Here is a 14,130-nt window from a genome sequence, read left to right on the forward strand (position 1 = left end):
GAACTGGCCCTTGGCTGCAGGCAAGCCTGGAAAGCACCTGGCTGCAGGCAGCCCTGAAAGTCCTTGGCAAAGCAATACACTGGTCGGCTCCCTCGCGGATTAGAGGCTGTCTAGAGGGACTGGGTGTGAATCTTTGCAAAAGTAGATATAAGCTTGTATAGTTAAACAATAAAGCAGAGAACGATGCTCAAATCGTATCGGTGCATGTGTTGCTACTCTGGCTAGCTCTCCAGCACTCGAACCCCCCAAAAATCTACTGAACACTTTGTTGTTAAATGGTTTCCATTAACGTTGTTAAGAGTTAGGACTTGCCCTGGAGAAATATTTGGCTTTCAATGTATTTCTCTATTTTGATTCTCTGCTTAATTGTAAATGCTGTCGTCTCTCAAATGCTGGTTTTAGATACTCAGTTAATGGAACACTGAAAATAATTATTCTAATTATTAGAAAAGGAGGCAATTCTTCCTTTGAGTGTTTGTTTCAAAATGAGGCTCAGGTGTACTGAATGCTGCAAGTTAAGTGCTCATCTGCATGCAGCTTTGGTTTTAGCTGTAAACATAAGGTACTTTGACATTAAAGGTGTTAGTTGTTAGTTAAACATTAAAGGTGTATGAAATGGGTCAGCTAGAAAACATGTAGTTAAAAATACATGTTAGCAAGCATCTCTCAGAAATGTTAATTGGGTGACTTTCCCATCAGAGTACAGAAACTTTTATTGTCAGAGGCAAGTTAGAATCATACTTTAAATTTTAAAAAATTTTCTCTTTTCCCTTCACTTCTACTATAGTTATTGCCTGTATCTACAGTAAGTACCTACTTGCTTCTGTGTCTTCTGATTTCTTCTGCAAGAAGTGCTCTTATTTCTGCTACCAATCCCTAATTCATGCCCAGAGCAAGAGCATTATGTTTTGTGTGTTGAAGAGGCCAAGAATCTGAAGGGAACAGAAACAGCTGTTCCTGTGGTTGAGACTGCTTTAATGCACATACCACAAAGGTGACTCTAACAGTGTGCACTTTACAAGAGCTCTTAATAGCCTTGATTTTTAGTACTTTCCCTTGCAGCCTAGCTCTTCTTTTAAATGATTACATGGTCTTTGTTTTGGTAAAAGTTGGGAAATATACTGACTTCTTCAGAAATTTTCAACAGATAGAGGCCTTTTGAGTCATGGACTCCGGTGTCTTGATTTTTGCCATTAAGATATTGCCATTTTTGTCTCAGTTCAGATCACCCTTGAATTCAAAATTGCTTTGTTATGCATCTCAACTTTGCTGTTTATCTGCTTTTTAAATTACCAGTGAGGATGCTGTAACCTGGTTGCCAATTATCTAGACATATTACTGTTTTATTTCCTCCCTGTTTCCTTGGGGAAAATAGCGTTCCCTGTAATTAGCACTTACCATATCAAGGGATTCTGTTGTGCTTTTAGAAAAGCATGAAAGTATATATTTTAAAAGAAAAATACATGGTTTTGTGTATCCTGTAGTCAAGAATTGCAATGGCATCCAGTCCATAAGTTTAAAAAATGATAAAATTCTCTCTTCTTTAAGTTATTCTTGTAAACTGTGTATCTAGTATCTTGAATGCATCTGATTTTTAACCTGTTTACTGAAGGACACTGTCTTTAATAAAGCCTTATAAAATGGAGCTCTGTTATCCCTAGAAATCTTAATTTTCTTTCCAGGCAAAACCACTTTGCAAGGGAAAATCAGTGAAGTAGTGTTATGTATCTGTCTCCCTTACATTAGCTATGCCCTAACTCTTCATTCTCCCTGTACATTTATTGGAGATGTTCTGCCTGTAGGATTTCTTTTCAGAGCCTTATTTTTTTATCAAACAGGCATAAATTTAACCTCCCTCAGTCTGTGTGCATGCAGTCAATTTTGTGTCAGCACTGCTGCTCCAGTGATCACTTCCTGCCATAGTTTCGTTGCCCTTTTCTTCAATTTACATTGCTTGAAAGTAATACAGCACCCACGGAGTTAATTCTGAATTTTCTTTGAAAGACACCTTGTTTCTTGAGATGAACCTAAGTAGTCTATAAATTGGCTAGTGGTCTATAAATTGGCTAGTTTTATAAATACCCCTCAAAAAATAGGGCTGCTCCAGATAGAACCCAGATACAGCTCTCTGGAATATCACAATAGCTGATGTATATCCTATGGGAGGGAGAGTCCCACATATCAGTGAAGGAACTGAAGCACTATTTGTAGGCTATTTTGAGGCTCATAAAGGCTCTTTTGTCTCAGACAGCAGATAGCTAATTGAAGTCCCTTTGTATATAGAAGTAACAAATAAAAGCCTAGCAAGCTCTTTGCCAGGGGACTGAAGCTGGCTAGCTGTCTTGCCACTCCACCCCTGAGGCTAGATGTGATTAGCTGCCCCTTCTTTAGCCCTGGTCAAAGCATAGAAAGAACTTTGCAGAAGGTCTGCATTAACAAACAGGCACTGTCTTGCAACAGAAGGCAGGGAACTGTGGAACAAGGGAAGATTGTCTATAATCCTTTATCAATGTACTGACAAAGAGAAGACATGATGCCTTTTTTTCCCATCTTTTCTGAACAGCCTAACTAGACTTGTGTAGTTCAAGCAGTGCAAATTATGGAATGAAAGTATTGCTGCCAGTGTAAGGAATCTCTGAGCCTTCAACCATGTGTAAGGCCTTGCCTTTTCATCTCTTCCATGGAGCTTAGCCTAGATACTGTACTCAAAGCTTGTGTATGAGCTGCATCTATGCTAAAAATTTTAAAAAGGGCAACTTTTCTCCTCATGCCGTTGTGGAACTCTTCAAGACCACACAGTGGAATATTTCCACAATTCTTCTCATATAGACTCTGTTTTTATTTGACATTGTAGGCCTAAATTCCCCTCATTGACTAACACAGACTTACTCTATTACATCATCCAGTAGAGTGATGAGTGTTTAATAAATCTTTTGGGAGGCAAACCCACAACCTAACAGCCTCATTATTGCATAATTATATTACTGATTAGAATTTTATACTGTTGTGGTTTTATACTATTATTCCAGGATTGTAATTTCTTCCAGTTACTGAGTTGCAAGGGAAATGATACATACTGCTTAATTTTTTGATTAAAAAAATGTCAGGGTTCTAAACTGAAAACATTTTCCGTGTGTCAGGACAGTCAGTAGCATTGGGAATAAAAGTGAAACTAATTTGTGAAAGGGAAAAATTTCCTGTTTATGATGGGCAAAAACTTTCTCCACAATGTGAAAAGCTTTCATATAATATTCATTTATACCTGTCTTTCTCTACTCCATTTACCTGTTTATGTAGGATATACATGTCCAAAGCAAGTAATAGGTACAGAACTCTTCCAGACATCTGGGTTTGCTTAGAACATACGTGATGGTTATGATAAGCTCTGTTCTCCTGGAAACATAGGTGCATTTTCGTTTTTGCTATTGCAGTTTTGTGTTTAAGTTTTCTTGGATGTTTTGTTTATTTTAGTGGATTTTCATTTGATTGTTTGTTGAGGCTATCAATGAGATAAAAAATACAACTAGAGAAAGGAAATTTATGATGTTTAATGCAAAGCAGATACACCAGATTTCTGTTACGTTTTTCTTCGTCCTGCAATTGCCCTTGACATGTTTATCTTGTGGATGAATACAGTGCTCATCTACACAATATATTTTTATAATTAAACACCTAATGTTTCTTAATTATTATAAAATACACCATTTACTAGTGCATAAGAAGCCTCCATAGGCTTCAGGAGCAAGCAGGAAACTATTTGGATCTCCTGTTGGGATGCTAACACCATGAACTTCGTGAGGGCTTCCAGAAAGAGCATGTGGAATGCTGTAAAACATAATCATAAATGTTCATAGACCACTTACTGGCTGTTGTAAGCACTGAAGTCAATATAATGTACTATGATTATCACACTTTTTCATCTCTGGGTTACTTTCATTGAGACATTCAGCTCAGTAAAACTAATCTTTATACAAAATTTTTATTGCATGAAGGTTGGATATGATATATTTTCAAGTCTTCATTGTCACAGATCTCCTTCCCTTTGTGCCACTGATTATAATAGAGTTCTTAACATATCTTTCAAATACAGTCATGGAAATGATGTATTTGTTTGGCCTGCAGAGAAATAAGCAATGCTTATTATCAGTGATTTCACTCTGGTAGTCTAAATTCATAGCAAAGTGAATTTATATTAATATTCCATCTCATGTGCTGAAAAGCTTAACCATTTAATTTAGTTTATATCAATCTGAATGGTGGAAAATATCTTGTGACAGTAGAATGAAACTGAAACTGAAAATAACTTAAAATACTTGTAGTCTATGTCTGCCTTTACTGAGGGGTATTAACCGAAATACTTACAGTATAAATGTCTACAACTGAGCTGTTTGGTAATCAGCTTTAATTGAGCATTTTTTTCCCCCCACTCAGTTTGGCTAAGATTTTCATGGGAGGTACTCTCCCCCTCTACACTACTTAACTTCCCAAAGCCTTAGAGATTAAATGATTTAGAGCTTAATCCATTTAGCTAGCTAGATATGGACAGGTTTTGTTTACAGCTATGTTATGTGTTTCTACATAAAACTTAAAAAAATCTGTACATACTTTAGCCACTCAGTAAACATTCTAATATGCCATTGATTCAGAGGAGAAAGGAATATAATTATAATAACTGAATATAAAAAGCTAGGGCATGCCAAGTCCATGCCAGATATTATGTGATGATAAACCAGTGGGACAATATAAATACGTAGTTTTTTTGGCTGATATGCTAAAGCTGACAAAATAAACCACTTTCGTTTTACTGGATTTACTTTCGTTTTACTGGATTTTCATAAGAAAACTCATTCTCTAAGATACACTCTCTCTTCCATTGGTTTTGGACACTCTAGGTTGATAAAATATTCTGGAGCATGAATACATTTTGTTTTGTAGCCAATGTTGTATCTGATCACAGACTCAAAAATTCTTCACATCTGATGCTTATGTCAAGACAAAGATATTTCATGATGAATTGTTCTTACAGCTCCACGAGCTAAACTTCTGCAAAGGGACACGGTCTGCTGTGACCTACATGTTGAACATCATGTTGAACATGAGAAAAATTCAAGTGCTGCAGGTCATGGAAAAGGCTCTGCTCGCAGAAAGCATAATCTAGTGCACATGTATATCATTCCATGTGCAGCTTCTCTATAATAATGAAGAATTTGAAGGAAAAAAAAAAAAAAAAGAGAAGATGGGTTCTTCAGACATTACATTGAAGAGATGTTGTGAAAGTATTCACTGTCTCCTCTTCTTACCCCCCTTGCTTTTGTAGCAGGATTTTCATCTGGACAGAAACACTGTGGTCATAGATCAGAATAGGCCTTAAACCATATCCTGCCCTGTTGAAACTGCTTTGGAGAAAGTATCAGATACTGATTTGGAAAGACTTTGTTTTATACTGCCTGTTTAATTTTCTGCGCAAGTATTTATTGTTTGTTTTGTTTTGTTTTAATGATGACTTTTCATTCCATGTGGGCAAAGTGCTGATAGATATGCAAATCAGAGAACTGAGACTGTTCTCCTAAAAATGGCCCTCTCAGAGGGGACCTGGCACTGCCTGCATTATCCATTTGAACCAAGACACTTCTGAAAAGTTATATGGAGTCTTCTGCCTAAAGCAGCAAACGTGAATTAAGTTTTCTCACAGGGAAATGAGTATCTAAGTGGTGGGGACCCTAACTACAGAAACAGGCTTTCTTACTTTCTCATCCATTCATTTTGTCCTGAATTCAAATGTTGAACTACACTAAAGAAATGGCAAATCTTCTGACAAAAGAGTTTTCCTACAGGAATTCATATGAAATAAGGCTTCTAGCTTGGGACATCTTTGAAGTCTCTTGCCTGTTATTTGTCTTTCATCAGTGGTACCTCAACAAGTCTGACTGCTCCTTGATCCCTCACTAGTAGCATTAAATCAAGCAACTGCTGATAGGTTCTTCTTCAAGAACCCACCTGGTAAGTGCTTCCCTTACTTGGGGCACCACACCTTTATCCAGTGTGTCTGTTATTCTGTCTTGACTAACTTTTCATACCACTGTGAACTGAAAATGAAACAACTGCTTTATTTCTAAAGGATTTAGTAACTGAGAAAAAAATTGAAGAAGTTTTGCATAAGATGCATGTTACTGTGTGTTTCAGTTTCATTCAGGAACCAATACATCTGAAAGTTTAATTGTGCAGCCTGCAGCTTCCTTCCTGTAGCTCTAGTCCAAAGGCATTTTCTCTTGAGAGAAAGCAGTAGCATTATCTGGTGTTTATTTATTTTTGTGAGATTTTTTTTTTTTTTATACTTGCCATCCAAGATAACTGACTGTACTTGGAATATGGATTATTAGCTGAAAAGATGATGGCACTTCCAAGGGTGCTGTTATGTTCACTACTATCTGCGAGAGCTCAAAAATTCTAAAATTAAGGCAATAAAATAAGCTGTATAATTCTGAAATTATATATAAATGCCCAAAAAAGTTGTTTAAATACTCAAATATTACATGGGGAAAATGTGTTTATACAATACTTCAGTGTTTTGATCATGGTCTCAAAGCATATGTTCCTCTTCAGTTAAATTTGAAATACACCCTGATAATACATTGGTGGGTAGTGGTGGTTTGGTTTTGGTTTTTTCCCCCTTTCTTTTTATTTGCTAAGAACCACTGAAAAATTGATTACTTGAGAGGTTTTTAAACCACTGCTTTAGAGCATTTGGTTTTTCCCTTTCTGTGGGAAAAAGTCATCCATTTCCCCACATAAATTAGTCATTTGATAAATAACTACCTTTGTATGTATTCATTGAATATAGATGAATCATATCTTATGCATATATAAAAAACCAAAAGAATCTGAAGCTGAGAAGTCTGTCACTAATTTTTACTTCTTTTGAAGATGCAAACAATAAGCCATTGACAGAAACTCAAAAACAATTTAATAAAAATACAGGATTGGATGAGCAGGCAGCCTGGCAGATGTGTTTGTTTTTACACATACCTGATGTTGCTTGTTTGCAGTGCATGTGCATAGCATACATTTTTGAGATGTCACTAGTCACTTTGTCTGGAAAAGGTTAAATTAACAAAAAACCATGAGAACAACTACTTCTCTTGCTATGATTCTATGAAATTTTTTCAACTTTTCCAGGGTGAGGCCTCCTACTATGTGATGTGGCACTTTCATGACTGTGATGTGCCAGAGTAATCCATGTAGTTTGAGGGAAGGCTGAAGAAGAAAGCTTCAAAAATTGAAGTACAGCTGTGAGCACACTTTTTTAAAAAAATTGCAGTTTTAAAATGATTCTGTGTTTGAGTATTTGGGAAGGTCTGTCTACTGCATTCACAAGTAAAAGATATTGTGCAGTTTCAGAATGACAGACCTTCCAGTGTTGAGTGGGAACAGAGAGGAAATACACCTTCAGTTCCACTTAAATTGTTTATAGTCTAAAGGTCCTATTGCTCTATGTTTTTTAAGATGCTGTTCTACCCTACATTAATTCTCTTCATGTTTATTCCATGTTTATTGAGAAAACCAAATTAATCTGTGTTTTCCTATGCCTGAGTTAGGCATGTTATTTCACAAATACTTATTTTATTCAGGCACCTTGTAGACAAAATCTGAAATGAGCAATCTACTTGACATTGACTGCCACACTATTGTCAATCATCAGAGTAGCAGGGAAACACATGACATTCCTTCACAAATTGTGGAGTTTGCTGAATTTGTATGAAGGACACAGCATAGCCACTCTGCTGCAGGGGTTCTTGTTGGAGAAAGGTGCATGTTATAATTCGAGCCCTGCATTTTAAACTATTTTAGATAGATTTTGCACTGCAATGGTTCTGATCAAACCAGGAACCTTGTGTACTGTATCTAGGAGAACTGTATACTGGTACCACCTGGCAGAGATTGAAAGATCTGATTCTTATCACTGTGCTGTGCCTGAAACAGCCATGAAACCAATTCTTTTTGCCAAATAACAGACCTTCTCCTTTTGAGATGGCAGTATCTTACACACTGTGCTGATCAGTTCCTCACCTGAGACATCTAACACTGCCTTTCCTTCCCTTCCTAACTCTTCCTTTGTGTATAATCAGCCTTGCCCTTTATATCTTCTGGCTTTAGAGTTTCAGATTTTTTTCTTCCTTGGAGCTCATCTCATCTGGTTGAAACTTTGAATTTGTGACAGAAAGACAAGCAAAAGGTGAGATTTTTGTTATGCACCCTTTTGTTTGTCATTAACTGTCTAGGTCAGAGGGATTTTCTTGATGAGTAGCCCCCTAACTATAACTGAGTCTGTTAGAAGGATCCATGCAAAAAAATCTTAAGAAAGGGTGAATTTGATAAATGCTGACAAAACTCATATATTAATACTTTCAATTACATGATTTCTCCTTACATTACATCCCTATATTACTTTGGAAAGTAAGTTTCTTACTTAACCAGCCTTCTTCATATGGTGTCTCATACTGCTGTAATCTTCGTTGTTAAAGGTTACTATTCTTGTTCCCTTCTAATTCAGCATGTGTAAATAGCCAAACAAGCAAAGCTTTCAAGACTTGAAAATCAGGAAAGAAATGAGATATGTGAAGGTCCTGTGATTACAGTGCTTTTTATGCAGAGACAGGGATGCTTTCTATGGAGAGCAATTTTCTCTAATCATTATTGTTTATAGGAGTATGAAGACTGTGTTTGACTGCATCTGACTCTGCCAGGAAGCATCCAAGACAACGTGTAGTTGTATAATAAATTAATCAAAGTAACTGATGTCAGTTCTGAACTGCTGCATAATAACCTCTTCTGGCCCTGTGGCAAGGATTTTCCCTTCTTTTTACCTGATAATATGGTGTATATCACAACTAACCTTTGCTATTGCATTCTTCTGAGTGCAATCTTTATGAAACATGTTTAATGGGAGCAGCTGATATAAAGAAAAACAGTGGTATGAATGAATATTCTTAAAAGGAATAGTTTGATTTACATTATGGTCTGTGGAAGAAAGCAAAATGTTAATTAGTTTACCAGTACTCATCTCTATAACCAAGCCAGCTTGTGTATTTTACTATTATCAAAACGGTTTAGTATACACATTCAAAAGATGGTGCTGGTAGAAATTTGAAAGCAATTCATTATGGGAAAGCTTTAAATGGTTGTATTTCTTTCTGTCTATATCTAGTAATTTCCTGCAGTCATCCTTTCAGAAAATACGGTGTGCTGGGCACTGAAGAACAATCTGAAGAGGAAATGTGGTGCTCATTGTGGAGCTGCAGTGTTTCCACTCGTCTTCCTGACTTGTAAATAAAACCTGCTCAGAACAATGCTAGGGGGATGTTGAATGCAACACAGTAAGGCTACACGTGTTTTGTGATCTTAGGAAGTGAGTAAAACATTATTCAGAGCTCTGGATACTAAGTTTATCCGGGAGTGTTGAGCTAGTTTGGTGTAATAGAGTAGCTGGGCTTTGGTCTACATTAAAAAGCACTAATCTGACAGTTCTCGGTTCCATGTCGTGCATCTCTCTGAAAGAAACAAATAGCTAAAGTCAAATGAAGTGGTGGGGGACGAGCAACAACACCCTCCCCCGCCCCCCAGCACTCCCTCCCCCCACCAAATCAACCAACCACCACCACACACACACCCTCCCCCCCAACCCAAGCCCCCAGTCGCCCCAGGAGAGCGTGCTGGCCGCTCGCTCTCCGCCCCCGCGGCGCTGCGCGGAGCACAGGACCCGCTGGGAGCGGCGCTGCGCGTGGAGGAGGCGGTGTGAGCCGGGCAGGGGAAGGGTGGAACAAGTCAAACGCAAGTGAGGTGGAGTCAGCACAGCAGGCATACACGGAATGGGCAGTCGAGCTGAAGAGCGAGCGGGAAGCCTAATCTAACAACAATCGGGGAATTACTTTCTGCCTGGATGAAGTGAACTCTGGCTATTCTTCATCTGGGTGGCTGTATTGAGACAGGGAGCCTGTGCTTCTCTCGCTGCAGACACTGGAACCCACTTTGCGGTGAAGTTCTAACACGCGAGGGAGAGCGGAGGGTGCTGGCAAATGCGGGAAATAGCTTTTCCCAAGTCTCCGCGTGGCGGGGCGGTGCGCCCGGCTGCCTCGATTCGGTGAGCCACAGGCAGCATGCGGCACGGAGGGAGGGAAGGAGGATTTCGCACAGCCCGGTGGGAGAGTTGCTGTCACGATGGCTTCCATAGGTAGGTTTGTGGCTCCCTGCGCCCCTGTTTTGTGCATTTTCCTATATCTGAAAACTCGTTTTGTGGGTTGGTCTTGTGTTTGGCTGGTCGCGCTCGCCTCAGCGGCAGCGAAACATGACCCCGGGAAAAGGGAGCGGGGGGGGCGGTGGAAGTTCACTAAAGCCTCAGACAGGCCACCGGGGCTGCTCCGCTGGCGGGGCGGGGAGCTGGGAGCACGCACGGAGCCTGCGGCCTGTTGCTGCTGCGAGCTCTGTAGAACTGAAGTGGGAGGAAGAGTTACGCCTTTTGTAGTCATGTAACAACGTTGGGAGTCTACACAGAAACTGAGAAGGTTTGCAGACAAGGAGTTCTGTCAGTATGAGAGTTTTCTGGAATCGCTTGGGAATGGTTGAGGGCGTGAGGCAGGGCTTGAGAGATTTGTTTAGTCACTTTCCTGCCGAGGAAGGCTTCTAATTTTTTGTGGGTCGTGTTGGATCTTTTACAAAGTAGAAGAAATGAGGACTGCCTGGAACATACATAATTTCTGTCTACGTAGAAGAAATTTGTCCAGGCTGAGTCTTTTTCCTCCCTTGAGGAGCTCTTAGTAATATTATGGCAGCACTGCATTTCTTTTCAAAAGCATGAAAGATGTACAGATTTTGTAAACACGAGTCTTTCCTAAATGAGGAATATGGCATAGTTGTTCTGCTTTCTCGTTTAATGAGAAAAACACTTTATTGTGCCTTAGCACTGGAAGGGTAATGCCTCTAATTCTTGTATCCAAGACAAAAGTGTATTTGTGTAAAATATATGTGAAACACTCTCACTTTCTTTCTTCAGATCTGATTTTTCCATGAAATTATAATAGAGTCTTAGAGCAGCCAACCATTACATGGTGCAATGTACAGGATGCACCAGAATGAAGACCCTGGTTCTTACCGCCTTAATGCAAACAATTTTTCTATTCAGGCAGTAGCAGTATATGCTTGGGTAAAGACTGCAACCCTAAGAGTTACTGATTCACAGTTCTCGAGAGACAGACCAAGAAAAAAATGCAAGAGCTTCAATTCTTAGTTGTGTTTTGTGATACTGAACAACACTGAAGATAAACTGAACTGAGTTTGTTTTTACCAGTTTCAATCCCAGGTTATTAAAAGCAGCCTCTGAAAAGTCAGTTCATTTTCTGGTTTTAAAATAAAATGGTTTAGGTATACTACTTGAAAATCAAAAAGCAGTCCTTGCTTTTATTTTTCAGTCTGCAGTGAGCTGGGTTCAGCGTTTTCTTGCAGGCAAGTGACTAGAAAAGTGAACTTTTTCACTTTTCTAGTGAAAAAGGGTTGAAGAGGGTCACATTTAGGCAGAATTTTTCTCACAGCAGAACAGGACCAAAGTGAGAGTTTTGATAGAGGGTCCGAACATCAGTTTGATTGCTTCCATTCCTTCTATGAGCTAAGTATGCCTCAGACATCAAAAGCTGCATACTGGACCTCTCTGGTGCCTGGTGACACCAGGGAACTGGACTGAGATTGGAAAGGGGGAGTTTAAACTCCTTCTTTTCCTCTCTTTCACCTTAGGAAAAGTATATAGGGTCATAACACAAAATAGAAAATTTAATTGAGTCTTCGTGCTTGCTTCTCAGAAGTGTCAAAATCAGACCCAAGCTCTCTCCCTTCTTCTTTCACTCAGTATTTCCTCCAGTTTGCCCCCCTGTACCTTCATCCTTGCCTCCTTTCCTTGGGCTTTGCAGTGTATCTGTCAGTATGCATGAGTGGCACTTTTCAATTGAGCAGAGATATCTTAGACCTGCATCTCCAACATTTCAAGCAATTTTAATGGATAATGAACTTGGTGCACAAGGGTGACATTTTATGCTTTTCTTGAAAGGTGCTTGGTCTTTCAGTGCATTCTGCCTGAAAAAGTATTACTGTTCATTTTGGAGGTACTATTTGCATGTTTCATAGGTTCTTTTTTCTCTTCTCTGAAACTATTGCAATTTAATTTTACAATTTGATGAAAATTGTCATATTCAGCAATGTGAATGTCTGATTCCATTATGAGATAAACCATGATAAGAATGGAATTGCCTGTCTCCAAATCCATTTTACTAATTTGCTGTGCAAAATTAGTGTGGACATGTTAATAGTTGTGTTCTAATTGTTTTATTGGATTTATTTTTTTTCACCACTGAATGATCTGCTGTACGTGGAGACAGAATAGGGGTTCTCTTGTTTATGTGTTGTGTAATGATAGTGATTCTCTCCTAAAGAGTGTTATCATAAATGTCACATTTTATGTTTGTATGTGATCCAGATGTCTTGAGGACATGCCTCTGCAGCTGATTTGCATTCCTAAGACAGCAAAGCTATGCTTAAAGTCAGTAGCAGAGCATCTGCAAGATCTTTTAAAATACATTAAAAGACATATGCAACTGATTGCTTTAGTCCTTGGGTAAGTTTCTTTTTTTTCCCTCGTACTACTTGGGAGAATGAAATGAATTAGTATTAGAAAGCCTTTCAGAAAGTCATGATAAGGATTTTTCTGCTTTGAAGATGCTGTATTGTTAATTCTGTTCAGTATATAAGAGTTATTTGTATTTTGGTGTTTATATGAATGTATGATACCAAGTTACCTGTAAAATGGTCTAGCTATTTTCTCAGTCAAAAAGAAGCCAGATAGTACAGGCTTTAGGGCAGGGAGTGTGGGTGGGGTAAAGTGGGCTCTGGTAAATCATCCTTTTGATTCTTACGGATGTGCAGAGTGGGCAGAGGGTAAGTGTAGTTAATTGTGTCAGCCTGTGGTTGCCTGGAGATAAGCTGACACCTGGCATAGCTTCAGAGTCTGCATTTGGTTGTTACTGGCAGGCCATTATGGGAGGTAGAAGTTGCAGAACACGGGAATGTCCCAATACACTCCCACTTTTGTCATGCATCTTGCCAGCAGGCCAGAATCTCCCATGGTGAAGGTGGTGAAGTGCCAGCCTTCCTCACCCAGTGCTTGCTGGGGAGACTGCTTTGCCAAGGATATTTCCTCAAGGGGCGACATGGATGATTTAAAGCTCTCTTTAGGACATAAGGCAAGAATGATTTTTTCTAAAAAATTCTAAATACATTTCAAAGGCTCCCAAAACACAGTGATCGCTTTCTAAATGCACACAATAAATAATTGCATGAAGTTAAAAACCTTCAGTACTGTAGTGTACATTGCATTTAATTACTAGCAGTTTGGGCTCTAACTGTTGAATGTGTTTTTTCTTCCACCAAATAAATATCTCTGAGAAATACTTTACTGCCTCTCCAGATGTGCTGTTTTATTTCCCAGGTTGTCAGCCACTCCATTGTTGTATTTTCTGTAATATCCAAGCATGTAATACATATTCCACTGAGATTCTTCTCAGATGAAGCAACTGAAGCTGACCTTTTTTTGTGCAGAGAGGTTAATACCTGGATGCTAGAGCCACTGTTTTAATTACTTTCCCTGGTTCAGCCTGACTGATTGATTACTTGCAAAGAGAATTGGTCCACTCAAACAGGCATTAGCAGAATCTCCAAGCAATAGTAATTCTGTCTTTTCATTCACAAACATGAAAAAATCCTGTTACATTCTCTCTCCTTGGTATTGGTGGGTTTTCAGAAAGTGGGAACTGCAGGTGTCTCCGTGTTGGTACATGATTTTTGACTCATTACATGTACTTCTTCTAAAGGAGAAGTGGAACTACCTGTGTTGAATAGGAAAGCATGTACTGTGCAAAAGACACAATAAAGTTATTCCATTCCCTGGCATCTGAAGTTATAAAAGACCAAACTTTAAGCATCCTGTATTGATTCCCACATATTCTGTGAAACGGAAGTGATGCTTTGAAGTGGCTACCTGAAAACAGAGGCTAGACAGGATTGAGAGAATGAAAGTAGGTATTCGTTTGAAGG

At 38.9% G+C, this 14,130-nt stretch overlaps 1 protein-coding gene across 17 annotated transcripts in view; it reads left to right on the top strand.

The window, feature by feature from the left end:
• The window catches only part of TNS3 (tensin 3), a 218,302-nt gene that overhangs the window by 161,201 nt on the left and 42,971 nt on the right, over nucleotides 1-14,130 (top strand). The gene's annotated exons all lie outside the window — the stretch shown is intronic.

Source organism: Aphelocoma coerulescens, chromosome 2 (genome assembly GCF_041296385.1).
Source record: "Aphelocoma coerulescens isolate FSJ_1873_10779 chromosome 2, UR_Acoe_1.0, whole genome shotgun sequence".
In the NCBI taxonomy this organism is placed as follows: Eukaryota; Metazoa; Chordata; class Aves; order Passeriformes; family Corvidae; genus Aphelocoma; species Aphelocoma coerulescens.